Raw genomic sequence first — 12,544 nt, forward strand, 5'->3', positions numbered from 1 at the left:
GAATGTTCATAACAAGCAATCTGAAGCTGATTGCTATTTGAAAATGGCTTGATTAATACGTGAAGGTCTTTACATAGCTATGAGTACATAAATGCACAAAATAGCGTATAGGTGGGAAAGCAAGATGAACCATAGAGTGTCGGGGAGAGAGGAGAGAGAACATAGAGCGTATAGGTGGTCTCACTACCTGGTTCAGATTGCCGCCGGGCAGAGGTTGCATCGAAAGAGGTTGCAGCGAGAGAGGAGAGAGAACATAGAGTGTCGGGGAGAGAGATGAGAGAGGAGAGGTGGGTGGTGTGGGTGGGTGGGTGGGTGGGTTGGGGGAGAGCTTTAGGGTCTTTTCACAATGGGGCTTTAGGGTCTTTTCTCTAATTAAGTGATGGGGTGTGCAAAAAAAAAAGAGTGCTGCTATTTGCACACCTTTTTTTTTTTTTTTGCACACATTTTTCTCTTACACACCTCTATTCTCTTTTAAAATTTAAAATTTCTCTTCTAACACACCCCTCCAATTACCCTAATACCCCCATTTTATTCAACACACCTCATCTATTCAAAAAAAAAAAAAAATACACACACCCAACCCCTCTCTCTCTCCTCTCTCCCCGCAACAAAATTAAACCATTTAGACCATTTGGTTCATCCCCAACATCACTCCTCACAAAATTAAAAGTCCTTTGGTTCACCCCAACATCCATCTTAACACATTTTTTGTATGTTTTAGACCATTTGGAGTGTGGGTTTTTTAGAGTTTAAGATTTAATTTTCGGGTGGGGGATTATTAACGTTGCAGGTCATTCGGCACTGCACTTCCGAAATTTTTCTTTTCATTCGGCAATCACTAGCCGAACATGACTGAAAGTGTTCGGCACTATATTTCCGAATGGTTCTCTTGATGTTCGGCACTGTACTTTCGAACCAAGTTACAAATATTTTTTTTTTTTAGTTTTTGGCTGTTGGTGCGAGCAGAAGGGCGGGGCAGGGTGGCGTGGCTGGGTTGGTACGAGCAGAAGGGCGGGGCAGGGTGGCATGGCTGGGTTGGTGCGAGCAGAAGGGCGGGGCAGGGTGGCGTGGCTGGGTTGGTGCGAGCAGAAGAGCGGGGCAGGGTGGCGTGGCTGGGTTGGTGCGAGCAGCAGGGCGGGGCAGGGTGGTGTGGCTGGGTTGGTGTGAGCAGGAGGGCGGGGCTGGGTTGGTGCGAGCAGGAGGGCGGGGCAGGGTGGCGTGGCTGGGTTGGTGCGAGCAGGAGGGCGGGGCAGGGTGGTGTGGCTGGGTTGGTGCGAGCAGGAGGGCGGGGCAGGGTGGTGTGGTTGGGTTGGTGCGAGCAGAAGGGCGGGGCAGGGTGGTGTGGCTGGGTTGGTGCGAGCAGAAGGGCGCGCAGGTGGCTTCGACGGTGCTGCGCGCGAGTGGCTTCGACGGTGCTGCACGCGGTGGCTAGAAGGTGCTGTGGCTGGAAGGTGCGGTGGCTGGAAGGTACTGTGGAGGAAGGTGCTGACTGCTGCACGCAGTGGTGCTGCAAGCATAAGGGGAGAGAAGCCAGAGAGAAAGGGAGAGAGAGAGAGAGAGAGAGAGAGAGAGAGAGAGAGCTAGAAAGGGTGGTCGCTGGGGGTAGTCTCCGACGAGACGGGGCTGGGCTGGGCTGGGGTGGTCGCAGACAGAGACTGAAATGGGGATTGTTAATGTGCTGGGCAAGGCACAGTTAATTAATTGGGAGGGAATTGGAGAAACAGAGGAGATAAGATGAGGTGTGTTGGGGAGGATTTTAAGGTCTTTTCATAATAGGATAAATTTGTAAAATCACTAATTAAGTGATGAGGGGTGTGCAAAAAGAAAAAAAGGGGTGTGCAAATAGCAGCACTCAAAAAAAAAAAGGCTGCTATTTACACTATTTTTTTTCTTTTTGCACACCATTTTTCTCTTTTTTTCTCTTACACACCCTACACACTCACCTCAAATTCAAAACTTCTCAACACACACCCAATCCATTACTAAAATACCCTCATTTCATTACACACCTCATCCTTCTCTGTCAACACACATCAGCACACACACTCCCATCATCTCTCATAAGCTCTCCCTTTCTCTATCAACACACACGCACCAACACGCACCACCACCACCTTTTCTTCCCCCTACTTGAGCCAAAACAGCCACCACCGCCACCACCAGTGCCGAACCACCTGTAACCTTTTTTTTTTTTTTTGCTGTCTGCTTGGGCGAGAGGAGAGAGAGAGAGAGAGAGAGAGAGAGAGAGAGAGAGAGAGAGAGAGAGAGAGAGGTGGTAGTGGTGGTGGATGTTTTGGCTTAGGTAGGGGGAAGAAGGTGGTGGTGGTGGCTATTTTGGTGGTGCTGTGGTGGTGGCTGTTTTGGTGGTGCATGTGGAGAGGAAGAAGGTGGTTAGTGGTGGCGTAGGTAGGGGGAAGAAGAAGAAAGAAAGAAAAAAAAAACAGGGAAAAGGGGTGTGAATGAGAGAAAAAAGAGAGGGAAACAGGGAGGGGCTGTATGGTCTTTTTCTTTTGTTTATTTTTTATTTTTAATAGGGATGTGCAAAAAGAAAAAAAAAAAGTGTACAAATAGTAACTCTAAAAAAAAAAGGTGTGCAAATAGCAGCCCTCAATTTTGAAAGGGGTGGAATTATATGATTGGTAAAAAAATAGGACATGGAGGTGGGAATAGTAGCACTCTTCTATATAATGTGCCAAATTGCTGAAAAACTTTTACTAGCCAAGTCATTTGTAGCACCATGTCATAGTTGTTCCAAACAAATTAAAATATTCTTTTCCACAGACAATAGCTCATATCGTATTGAAAAGAGGCAAAAAGAAAAAAAACCAAAAAACGAGCTCATTTAATGAAAGGAAAATTGTAAAAGGACTCCTGCTTTTTAAACTCCTCATGCTCACTATTATTTACTTTTCTAAAACCTCTCATATGGGGTTTAGAAAGTAAACAATAAGGTTCTTTTAGATTTCCCTTATTAAATGAAGTCTGAACTTGTACAATTTAAAGAAAACAAACCAATGATTTATTGAAAACAAACCCCAAAAGCATCAACCATACTAAAAACAATTTGCTTTTGTAACTTCTGGACTTAAAACATTTTATAGGAGGTCTATCATTTTATTGGGCCCTAGGCAGGTGTACAGCCCACACTGTCTTGGGCTGGCCCTGAATTATTCACCAGCCATTTTAGCCAACAGCAGGTCATGACTATGCTACCTATATACACTTAGCTTACGGAGGTGACATTATGTTACATATATACACTTAGCTAACAGTCTGCCTATATTTCAGTATCTAATATGACTGAGTATAACCTTTTATTTTTTACTTTTTGGTTAGTGTGACTGAGGATATATTCTATCAGTTTCCATTTTGCACATCAATGTTTCTTACTGGTCCTTTGAACCATTTCATTGCATCCAAAACCCACCAAAGCATTATCAGTGCCAAAACAACACTGAGAGCTACTGGTGCATAATTGAAAGTTTGCCATCTAAGAGGGTAGAGAGTAGGCAATAGGAAGGCTGAACAGGCATAGCATATCCACAGGAAGGCCACCAAGCAAACTGGCCTTCTTGCTCTGCCCAAATAAAAGGGTACTGGTTTGAAGTTCTCTTCAGCCATCACCAGCCTAGCAAAGATTGGCACTGCATAACCACCCACCCACCCTATTGTACTAATAGAAATGATGGCTGTGAATACTACATCAAGCTTCAAGATGGGTAATCCAAGCAACATATATACCAATGGCTGCGCAAAGCCACACTGCATTTGTTGGAACCTTGCTCCTTGGGTGTACTTTCGTCCAGATTGGTGAAAATGGGATACCTTTATCTCTTGATAGTGCATAAACCTATGAGCAAAACAAATAAAGTTAACTTTTAGCTGTAGAAAACCGAGAGAGAAAGGGAGGGAGAGATGGATATTCAATTTTTTTTTTACCACTATCATAGAAGGATACAAGATCCAACAGTACTTGGCATGTTCATATAAGAATACTGAATATCATGGGATTTGTATTGAGCACGGGTTTAAGGTTTAGAGTTTCGGTTTTTCTTACTACTCGAGCAGCAGTGGTGATAACAGACTGCCCACAAAAGAAGTAGGAGCCCCAGATGATACACAGGAAAACCACAGCTCTAGTGGAATTATGAAACCTCCCATAGAAGGCATCATATATTATCTGTGCTGGTACAAGTGCGCCAGCAGTCTCATTGTCTGTATTGTATAAATAGTCCAGATCCTACATTCAGAATTAAGTTCTAATAAAGATGAGAATTATGTTCTAATAAAGATCTAATTAGTTATTGCATTTAACTTAGTTAGCGTGTATATAGGTTTTCCTTATTTAGCTAGGAATTAATGTCATAGCTGTATAGTTGACTTACCTTAAATGGTATTATGTATCCTGTATAAATATACCTTGAGATATATTAAAATTCATTCAGCCATATTATCAAGTTGGTATCAGAGCCTAGAGATCTAGGTTTTTCCAAAGTTTTTTTTTTTTCGCGCTACAGTACCCGCTACAGTGTCGCCGCTACAGTACTGCAACAGTGTCGCCGCTACAGTACCGCTACAGTACTGCTACAGTGTCGCCGCTACAGTACTGCGAAAAAAAAAAAAATTTTTCTTTGTTCTTGCTGAAACCCTAACCTGAAGAATTGCTGCTGCCGCACCCTTCCAAGAGCAACTCTAGCTCTTCTCTTGTGCTGCTGCTAGCCTATCTTCTTTTCTTAAAATCCTAGCTAAACACCATCAACAAACCCTAGCCAAACAGGAAGGTGCCGATCAGCCAAGCCGAAACCCTAGCCTCAATCTTTCTTTGAAAGAAATCCTAGCCGCATCCTATGTCTGACGAAATTGTCACTGCCTCTGCCAGCAAGACCCCTGTGATTTCTGAAAACAAGATGTCATCCATTGTGACTTTTCAGGAGACTTCTTCTCCAATCCATATCAAATTAGATGGTACTAATTATCGTATTTGGTCTAAGATTTTGGAGATGCATATTGCCGGCAGAAATAAGAAGGGCTATATTACAGGCAGGAAGGTTGCACCTGCAGAGACTGATCCGACCTATGATGAGTGGGAAGCTGCAGATGCCATAGTGAAGTCATGGCTCATCAACTCCATGACGCCCAATCTCATGTCTCATTTCGTTCAGTGTGGAACAGCGAAGGAGGTTTGGGATGCTGTTAAGAGGAGCTATCTTGATGCCTCTGACTCTTCTCAGGTTTATGAATTGATGAAGAAGACCTTTCAATTGCGTCAGGGTGGCCGACCTCTCACTGAGTACTATAATGAGCTGAACTCCATTTTCATGGAGTTAGATTATCGACGGCCTAATGATATGGAGTGTACAGCTGATGCTGAGAAACAGAGGAAGCGTATAGCTGAGGATCGTGTTTATATGTTTCTTGCAGGTCTTGATCACAGTTTGGATCAAGTTAGCAGTCGTGTTTTGGCTGCTTCTCCTTTACCAAGCCTGGAAGAAGCCTACTCACTGGTTCGTCGCGAAGCACAACGACAGGTCACCATGGGAACTGAAGATAGTTCTATGGCTTCATCCCTGGTAGCCCAGAAAAGCAGCTTTCGGCCAGCCCCTCCTGCTGTTTCCTCTGAGCCTTCTGCTCGCCTCTGCACTTATTGCAATAGTACTCGACATACAGTGGATGTTTGCTGGAAGAAGCATGGTTACCCGGAGTGGTATAAGCTTAAGCAAGCCGAGAGAAGGAACAAGAAATCCTCTCAGTCTGCCCTTGTTGACACATGTCCTTCTTCTGCTTCTCAGGTCTCTCGAGTTTCTTCCCAAGGAGGAGGTAATTTTGGTTTTGCATTTCTTTCTTCTACTAACACTTGGGTTATTGATTCAGGGGCTACTGATCATATGACTAGTAAGTCTTCCTTGTTCAGTTCTCTAATACCTCCGCCTGTTAAGTCTGTTCAGGTTGCCGATGGGACTCCCATGCCGATTACGGGGGCCGGGACTGTCTCTCTTTCTCCTTCATTCTCCTTCATTCTCCATGTCTTCTGTTTTGCTTGCACCTAATCTCTCTAATAGTCTCCTCTCCATTAGCCAGATTACTAAAAGTCTTAATTGTTCTGTGACCTTTCATTCTACTCACTGTGTTTTTCAGGACAATCTCACGAAGATGACGATTGGCACTGGTAGGGAGAGAGGGGGTCTTTACTACTTAGAGGGGACCCGACAATTGCAGTCAGAGTCTAGCCGTGGGCTTCAAGTAGGAAGAGGAGGGTCTGAAAGGGAGAAGATTCTTTTATGGCATTGTCGTCTTGGACATCCATCGTTTGTCTATCTAGAACGTTTGTTTCCTAGGTTGTTTATCAATATTCCTGTTGCTAGTTTAAGGTGTGAACAGTGCATTTATGCAAAAAACCATCGTGTTCCTTTTAAAGTGAGTTTCAATAAAAGCTCTATTCCTTTTTCATGTGTTTATACAGATGTTTGGGGTCCGTTTTCTACTCCTTCTGCTTCTGGTCATAAATATTTTGTGTCTTTTATTGATGACTGTACTCGGGTGAGCTGGGTGTACTTGCTAAAGTCTAAGAGTGATGTTATCCATGTTATTCCTAAATTTTACAAAATGATTATCACACAGTTTAATTCTCAGGTTCAGGTATTTCATTCTGACAATGGTCGTGAGTTTGTTAATCAGTCACTTACTGATTTCTATACACAACATGGCATCATCCACCAGACGACGTGTGCCTACACGCCACAACAGAACGGCATAGCAGAACGTAAGAACCGTCATCTTCTTGAGGTGGCACGGGCCTTATGTTTTACTATGCATGTTCCGAAACGCTTCTGGGCTGATGCTGTCATGACTGCTGTCTTTCTTATCAATAGAATGCCTGCTCGTATCATTGACTATCAGACCCCATTGCGGATGTTGTCACGATTTCACCCTATCCCTTCTGCCCTAAATCTTTGCCCTAGGGTCTTTGGTTGTGTTTGTTTTGTTCATGTTCACTCTCTTCATAGGGATAAACTTGATCCCCGTGCTCTTAGGTGTGTTTTTCTTGGTTACTCTAATTCTCAAAAGGGGTATAAATGTTTTCATCCTCCTACAGGTAAAATCTATGTGTCCATGGATGTTGAGTTTTGTGAGCGTGTGTCTTATTTTTCTGGGGAGGTCTCAATGGTACCTCTTCAGGGGGAGATTCGAAGTAAGGAAGAGGAACAATTGTGGTTGGATGAAAAGAGATTGTGGATTTCGGGTAAGGGGGAGGATTCAGCTGTTTCGGGTTCTGATCCTGTGATGGCTGAATCCGAACCTGAGGAAAGGCCGGCCCGGTTGTTCCAAAAAGGCTATACTAGGAGAAACAAAGTTACTACTGCTGTGCCTCCCTCTAATTTCAGTACTCCTCTTGATGATACTACCATGCCATCGGATGACTCTTCTAAGATCGACTCTGAGGTACATGTTTCTTTCCCTATAGCTTCAGTTTCAGATACTGATTTGAATCCTAACCCTGTAACTTCAGAATCTGCTGACTTGGATTCACAAGTTGGTGGTCCGGATAGAAGATATCCCCTTCGTGAACGTAGAGAGCCTGATCGGTTGGGCTTCTCTAAATCATCTTCTAATGTAGTTTATCCTATGTCAGATTTTGTCTCTTATCATCGTTTGTCTAAGTCTCACCTTGCTTTTGCCCTTCAGTTGTCTTCTGTGTCTGTTCCTAGTCATTTTCAGGAAGCTCTTGGAGATCCCAAGTGGAAGTCTGCTATGGTAGAAGAAATGAAGGCACTCCAGAAGAATTCTACTTGGGAGATGGTCGAGTTACCTCAGGAAAAGAAGACAGTAGGGTGTAAGTGGGTATTTACAGTGAAATATAAATCAGATGGTACAGTTGACAGGTACAAGGCTAGACTGGTTGCCAAGGGTTACACCCAGACTTATGGGATTGACTATCGAGAGACCTTTGCTCCTGTGGCCAAGATGAACACTGTTAGAGTCATACTTTCTCTTGCAGCTAATTTGGATTGGTCATTACGACAGTTTGATGTGAAGAATGCTTTTCTTTATGGTGATCTGATAGAGGAGGTGTATATGGATCCTCCTCCAGGATTTACACCGAAAGGAGGCAAGGTATGCAAGCTGAAGAAGGCGCTTTATGGACTGAAACAGTCGCCGAGGGCTTGGTTTGGCAGATTAAGCCACTCAATGAAGGCATATGGTTTTAAGCAAGCCTTGGCAGATCACACCCTGTTCTATAAACGAGATGGTGATGATATTACCTTGCTTATTGTTTATGTTGATGACATGATTGTTACAGGTAGTAATCCAAGTAAGATAGAGAAGCTTCAGGGTTATTTGGCTAAGGAATTTGAAATGAAGGATTTAGGAGCTCTAAAATACTTCTTGGGCATTGAAGTGTCTCGGTCCAAGCAAGGAATTTTCCTCTCTCAACGGAAGTATACATTAGATCTCTTGGCTGAAACTGGTAACTCTGCCTGTGAACCTGTGGATACTCCTATTGAGGTGAATCATGGTCTGACTATCTATCCTGATCAGGTTCCGACAAACAAGGAAAGGTATCAGAGGCTAGTAGGGAAGTTGATCTATTTAGCTCATACTAGGCCTGACATATCATATGCAGTTAGTGTTGTGAGTCAATTCATGCATAATCCAAGCAACCGACACATGGATGCAGTGAATCGTATTTTGGCTTATCTAAAGTCCTCTCCAGGTAAAGGTATTATGTTCTCCAGGCATGGACACCTAGATATTGTGGGATACACTGATTCAGACTTTGCTGGGTCCAGATTGGATAGGAAGTCTACTTCAGGGTATGTGTCATTTGTTGGAGGAAATTTGGTGACTTGGCGGAGTAAGAAACAGAATGTGGTATCACTGTCTAGTGCAGAAGCTGAATACCGTGCCCTTCATCATGCAACTACAGAGATTACTTGGCTCAAAATTCTCTTAAGTGAACTCGGGTATGGTCCTCAGAAACCGATGATGCTCTTTTGTGATAACACGGCGGCTATTGAGATTGCTAATAATCCTGTACAGCACGATCGAACCAAGCATGTTGAACTTGACAGGAACTACATCAAGGATAATCTAGATGCTGGTGTGATAGAGGTTCCTTATATTAGGAGTGCGGATCAGCTGGCTGATATGATGACTCATGCTGTTGCTAGTGGTCCATTCCATGCATCGCTATCCAAGTTGGGCATGAGCGATATCTATGCACCAACTTGAGGGGGAGAGTTAGCGTGTATATAGGTTTTCCTTATTTAGCTAGGAATTAATGTCATAGCTGTATAGTTGACTTACCTTAAATGGTATTATGTATCCTGTATAAATATACCTTGAGATATATTAAAATTCATTCAGCCATATTATCAAGTAACTTGATCAAGAAACAAAAGGGTACTTCTCTGGAGCATATACCTGGATGCTGAATGTGAGAGCTAAGTAATAAGCCCAACCAAATACTGATATAATCCCAAGACTAGATAGAATGGCTATAGGACCAGTTCTATCTGCCCCTTTTGTCTCCTCTGTAAGATGAGCTGCAGCGTCATAGCCGTATAGAGAGTAGATGCTCACTGCATAAGGTGTGCTAGATACTCCAGTTGACTCAGGAGATGTTTCAAAATGAGTGAAGACATAAGAAGCTGGTTGTGTTGGCTGTGCCACCAGAGGAAGCATTACAATCACAACCAAACCACCAATTACCTGTATACTTGTGTAAGATGTCAGTATTAACTAAAAAGCCTACTTAATAGATTTGATCTATGTGTTGTAAATGCATTAAAGCACAACACAAAATGGGGGAAAGTAGCTCACTACCAAAAGAGTATTACACATTTTAATGAAGGATGAAGCAGAGAACATATGTAATTATGTATATCTTACAATGAAAAGTAGCCAAAAACAGAAGAGTTGAAGAGCAGACCTGCCACCATATAGAAATAATGTTGAGAAATGCTATCACTTGTAGTGCAAATGTGTTTAGTACTGCCCATATGATGATTAGACCCATACACATGCACAAGAACACACCCTTTGATGCATAATAGCCTTCACCCTTGTTTGTGCCAGTGGCTAAAAGAATGATCATCTGCAATGCTTGTGATCCAGAATATGCCTTATAAAGGGGCAAAAGAAAATCATAAAAGAAGTCAAATTAGTAGCATTGCACGGTTTTCTCTTGGTAGTGCATCATCATCATCAACAAAGTCCTGAATGGGGAAGTCGTACCACGTGTATGGTACCACCACTATGTGTTCTAATTGCTTTTAAAAAACTGTAAACTTTACTTAAAACAAGCAAACATGTTAGTATTTCATTGGAGGTTGCACCATAAACGTGGCAGGACTGTCCCACACTCCCACCAAAGAATATCTCTTTAGTTCATTACTGATCATCTGAAATTCATTGCTGCAGTAAGATTGCAGAAAGTCATTTAAAAAGATATGGTAAACAGGATGTGGGTGTATACCTGAGCACCTATTGCAGATATCACACCGATGGTCTCGAGCCAAGCACAGCACCATGAAGCAAATGGACCCCACCTGGGTCCAGCCAAATGGGCAGCCCAGAAATAAAGAGAACCAGTGGTCTGGTGTCAATGTTTTAAGCAACCAAGGTTATCTTAGATATTGCTGACAAAGTCCATATATAGGAGAAGAAATTAAGGAAAAGCAAAGAATGCTGTGCTGCAATGCATACCGGGAAAGAGGAGCATATCTCAGCCATGGCAATTGCAACAAACCATGTGAAGAATGTGACAACTACCCACCCCCATATTAAGGTTGCAGGACCTGCATAACGCATGCTTTGGCCATACAAAGGGGTACCACTGAACACTGATATGCACGAAAAAGTTATTGCCAGTGTCTTGAACAGCGTCTGTAGAAAATGAAAACTCAAGTGCAAAAAATTATTGTGATTCAACTTAATACTTCAACAAACTTCGACATGTTATCAAAGAGAGCATGCAATTCACTAGTTAGGTAAACAGACACACGTGCTCCCATGCCTTTTTGTTTTGGGTTGGATGCTTTAGCTTTGATGTCTCTTTATAGAAAATCCAAATCCAAATTGGAAATAACAGAACTCTTAACACGGTTGCAACTTGCAAGAAAGTAGTATGAAAATTAATGAAACTAACACCTAATAAGGAAAAGAGAAAAACAGTGAGAGAATACCATTTCCCTTCTGAGTTCTTGCTTGTACCCAAGCTCATTGAGACGCTTTTCTCCAGAATCCATTTCCAAAACATGTTCCTGTTGATCCATTTGTACAATCAATTCTTAAGTTACACGATAACAAGTATAAGCGTGGTGGTTTTGAATTAGTCTTGAAACTCAAATCAATGAACGACTGCATTAATTGATCACCAATAAAACAATGGAAATATTAATCATAATAAGCAAGTGGAAGACCAAGATCCTAGTATGGTGGGCTGTTGTACTAATCAGTAACCACATGGTTGGGATAAGATTCTTTTCAAGATGATGACAATTATGCTTTTATACTTCATCAAATAAAAATTTCACCAATTTCAAGGAAGTTTCTATCTCTTGAAATACCAAGTCAGCCCATATCTCTCTTATATAGAAGTTTTTCTCAATCCTGATGGTTGTGGCTTATATATTGATTTGACTAAAGAAAGCATGTCAACAAATAGTACTACTCTTACACTCACCACCAAATTAATGCGATAGCATTTCATTTATTCAAATATGAGTTCATTATAAATGTCTGACATGTCTTCTGACACATTATTTGGTAAGCAACAAAGACCCTGCATGAACCAGTCTACTGCACTTGGTCTAATGTTATGCATGCCTTGCATTGAGCTGACAAATAGTACTACTAGCTTGACAGGAAGACGTTTTACTAAACTTTAGTTGTTTATAGAGAAAAAGAGTCTACTAATTTTATTAAAATATAAAATAATTATTGGCTCACGTCTACAATTTCAAGTTTTCTAGAATAATTTTAATTAACAAATCTTAATATGATATTAGTGTGGAAGTCTATATTCGAATCATTTCTACTGATACCTTTGTAATCTGGAAATGTATTATGCAAAAAGCCTTCTGTATCAGTGGAGAAAAGTACCTGGGAATGACCGCTATCCATATGATATTTAGTTTCTTTTTATATTAGATAGGCATAGGCTGCACATACACAAAGAAGATTCAAACTTAGTTATTTCATTAGTATTTGGACCAACTGAGATTCAAACTTTTCAACTGCTTTGACTTGTTCTCTATCCATTAGTTGTACTCAAATTGGTAAAAGACAAGGCAAGTGATACTAAGAGAGTAGCAATGAGAGAGAATCAAATAAGTCATAGGTTACATACAAGAAAAAAACATGCAAGTCAAAGATTCTATTATAATTATCTTTAGTGTGAACTACTGTGTTCAATCTTGACCATATACTACACCAGCTGGAAATTAATCTTATATAATATGTATTATCTACTTTCTTTAGTTAAAGCAATATATAAACAACAATTATCATCCTATTGCAAGCAAGATTAACACTACTACAG

The 12,544-nt window shown here is 41.6% G+C and overlaps 1 pseudogene across 1 annotated transcript; it reads right to left on the reverse strand.

Annotated features, from left to right (window-relative positions):
• Positions 1–3,357: 3,357 nt before the first annotated feature.
• Positions 3,358–11,305, reverse strand: LOC147279250 (amino-acid permease BAT1-like; annotated as a pseudogene). Its single transcript, XR_015123500.1, has 7 exons — positions 11,187–11,305; positions 10,708–10,887; positions 10,478–10,597; positions 9,932–10,123; positions 9,424–9,711; positions 4,058–4,240; positions 3,358–3,850 (listed from the first exon to the last, which is right to left on the reverse strand). The product of XR_015123500.1 is annotated as an amino-acid permease BAT1-like (transcript).
• Positions 11,306–12,544: the final 1,239 nt, after the last annotated feature.

This window comes from Dryas octopetala, chromosome 7 (assembly GCF_963921425.1).
Source record: "Dryas octopetala chromosome 7, drDryOcto1.1, whole genome shotgun sequence".
Taxonomy (NCBI): Eukaryota; Viridiplantae; Streptophyta; class Magnoliopsida; order Rosales; family Rosaceae; genus Dryas; species Dryas octopetala.